Here is a 3904-nt window from a genome sequence, read left to right as displayed (position 1 = left end):
GTTCAGGGGCAGAACGACAGATTTGTACCTTGTCAGCTCGGGGGTTTGAATTTGCAACCTTCCGGTTACTAGTCCAACGCTCTAACCACTAGGCTTCCTTGCTGCCCTAGTCTCTGGGAGATGTTAGTTCTGGTCACTACCCTCTATTTTGCCATCCCTCCCTGTGTGTATTCTCAGGACAATCCTCAGGACAATGTTAATGGGGCCCTAACACAAACAATTTGACAGTCAGAGTCTCCCTGTAACTCTCTCTCTCTGTCTCTCCGTATTTCCCACCACTACTTTCCACATTTCCTGTTTGTGTAGTAGATTTGTTGTCTTTGTAGTATCTGTCCATTCTGTCTGATTAACGGGAGAGCCTTGGTCACAGTGTTGTACAACCTTTTGGTCAGCCATTTCCATGACGTTGACGAGGAACTCTGACCTTTCCATTTTCAGAGGCATGTTGACAGGTTGTGCACTACGATCAAGTTCCATGAACTCCTATTCCATGAGGGACTTAGCTAAATATAGTCACTAGTTTCTCATGTGTCACAACCGCTTTCTCAATGTTTGTTTGAAACCCTGTCTAGGGTATATAATTGATCCTGTTTGTTCAGACCACCTTTCACCCCCAGAGTACTTTTCATATTTAAACTGCAATTTGACTCTCTTGTGCCTCTCCCTATCAGTACCTGAAGTTTAGCATCATCGCTATGGGTACGTCCTCTACATACCCAGGTCAAAGACCATGCACTCAAAAGGGTGCCATTTAGGACGCATTCTAAGACTTCAGCTGAGGACTATGAAGCTCCTCCTTACGAACAATAGAGAATAAACAACTCTGGCTAAACTACACCAGCTGAATAAACAACTCTGGCTAAACTACACTAGCTGAACAAACAACTCTGGCTAAACTACACCAGCTGAACAAACAACTCTGGCTAAATTACACCAGCTGAACAAACAACTCTGGCTAAATTACACCAGCTGAACAAACAACTCTGGCTAAACTACACCAGCTGAACAAACAACTCTGGCTAAACTACACCAGCTGAACAAACAACTCTGGCTAAACTACACCAGCTGAACAAACAACTCTGGCTAAACTACACCAGCTGAACAAACAACTCTGGCTAAACTACACCAGCTAAACAAACAACACCAGGTGAACTACACCAGCTAAACAAACAACACCAGGTGAACTACACCAGCTAAACAAACAACACCAGCTAAACAAACAACACCAGGTAAACTACACCAGCTAAACAAACACCACCAGCTAAACTAACACAACCAGCTAAACAAACAACACCAGCTAAACAAACAACACCAGGTAAACTACACCAGCTAAACAAACAACACCAGGTAAACTACACCAGCTAAACAAACACCACCAGCCAAACTAACACCAGCTAAACCAACACCAGCAGCTAAACGAACACCACCAGCAAAACAAACACCAGGTAAACTAACACCAGCAGCTAAATTAACACCACCAGTTAAACTAACACCAGCTAAATTAACACCAAAAGCTAAACTAACACCACCAGCTAAACAACCCCCAGGTAAACTAACACCACCAGCTAAATTAACACCACCAGATAAACTAACACCACCAGCTAAACAAACAACACCAGGTAAACTACACCAGCTAAACAAACAACACCAGGTAAACTACTCCAGCTGAAAAACAACACCAGCTAAAAAACAACACCAGCTAAACAAACAACATCAGCTAAACAAACACCACCAGTTAAACTAACACCAGCTAAATTAACACCACCAGCTAAACTAACACCAGCTAAACTAACACCACCAGCTAAACAACCACCAGGTAAACTAACACCACCAGCTAAACTAACACCACCAGCTAAACTAACACCACCAGCTAAACTAACACCACCAGCTAAACTAACACCACCAGTTAAACTAACACCAGCTAAATTTACACCACCAGCTAAACTAACAGCAGTAGCTAATCTAGCAACACAAGGTAAACTACACCAGCTAAACAAACAACACCAGGTAAACTACACCAGCTAAAAAACAACACCAGCTAAAAAACAACACCAGCTAAACAAACAACATCAGCTAAACAAACACCACCAGTTAAACTAACACCAGCTAAATTAACACAACCAGCTAAACAAACAACATCAGCTAAACAAACAACACCAGGTAAACTACACCAGCTAAACAAACAACACCAGCTAAACAAACAACACCAGGTAAACTAACACCAGCAGATAAACAAACAACACCAGCTAAACTAACACCACCAGTTAAACTAACACCAGCTAAATTTACACCACCAGCTAAACTAACACCAGCAGCTAAACTAACAACACCAGGTAAACTACACCAGCTAAACAAACAACACCAGGGAAACTACACCAGCTAAAAAACAACACCAACTAAAAAACAACACCAGCTAAGCAAACAACATCAGCTAAACAAACAACACCAGGTAAACTACACCAGCTAAACAAACAACACAAGGTAAACTACACCAGCTAAACAAACAACACCAGCTAAACAAACAACACCAGGTAAACTAATAACACCAGCTAAACAAACAACCCCAGGTAAACTACACCAGCCGAACTAACACCACCAGGTAAACTACACCAGCTAAACAAACAACACCAGGGAAAATACACCAGCTAAACAAACAACACCAGCGAAACAAACAACACCAGGTAAACTACACCAGCTAAACAAACAAAACTAGATAAACTACACCAGCTAAAGAAACAACACCCGCTAAACAAACAATACCAGGTAAACAACACCAGCTAAACAAACTACACCAGCTAAACTAACAACACCAGCTAAACAAACAACCCCAGGTAAACTGCACCAGCCGAACTAACACCACCAGGTAAACTACACCAGCTAAACAAACAACACCAGGGAAAATACACCAGCTAAACAAACAACACCAGCGAAACAAACAACACCAGGTAAACTACACCAGCTAAACAAACAGAACCAGGTAAACTACACCAGCTAAACAAACAAAACCAGGTAAACAAACAACACCAGGTAAACAACACCAGCTAAACAAACTACACCAGCTAAACAAACAACACCAGGTAAACTACACCAGCTAAACTAACAACACCAGCTAAACTACCACCACCAGCTAAACTACCAACACCACCAGCTAAACTTACAAAACCATCTAAACTAACAACATCATCTAAACAAATAACATTAGGTAAACAAACACCAGGTAAACAACACCAGCTAAACAAACTACACCAGCTAAACAAACACCAGCTAAACAAACAACACCAGCTAAACAAACTACACCAGCTAAACAAACAACACCAGCTAAACAAACTACACCAGCTAAACTAACAACACCAGCTAAACAAACAACCCCAGGTAAACTACACCAACCGAACTAACACCACCAGGTAAACTACACCAGCTAAACAAACAACACCAGGTAAACTACACCAGCTAAACAAACAAAACCAGGTAAACAAACACCAGGTAAACAAACTACACCAGCTAAACAAACAACACCAGCTAAACAAACAACACCAGCTAAACAAACTACACCAGCTAAACTAACAACACCAGCTAAACAAACAACCCCAGGTAAACAAACAACCCCAGGTAAACTACACCAACCGAACTAACACCACCAGGTAAACTACACCAGCTAAACAAACAACACCAGGGAAAATACACCAGCTAAACAAACTACACCAGCTAAACAAACAACACCAGGTAAACTACACCAGCTAAACAAACAACACCAGCTAAACAAACAACACCAGCTAAACAAACTACACCAGCTAAACATACAACCCCAGGTAAACAACGCCAGCTAAACAAACAACACCAGGTAAACTACGCCAGCTAAACAAACAACACCAGGTAAACTACGCCAGGTAAACAAACAACACCA

This window comes from Oncorhynchus masou, chromosome 30, assembly GCF_036934945.1.
Source record: "Oncorhynchus masou masou isolate Uvic2021 chromosome 30, UVic_Omas_1.1, whole genome shotgun sequence".
NCBI classification, from domain to species: Eukaryota; Metazoa; Chordata; class Actinopteri; order Salmoniformes; family Salmonidae; genus Oncorhynchus; species Oncorhynchus masou.
The sequence above is the reverse complement of the archived record's forward strand: the minus strand, read 5'-3'. Positions refer to the sequence as shown.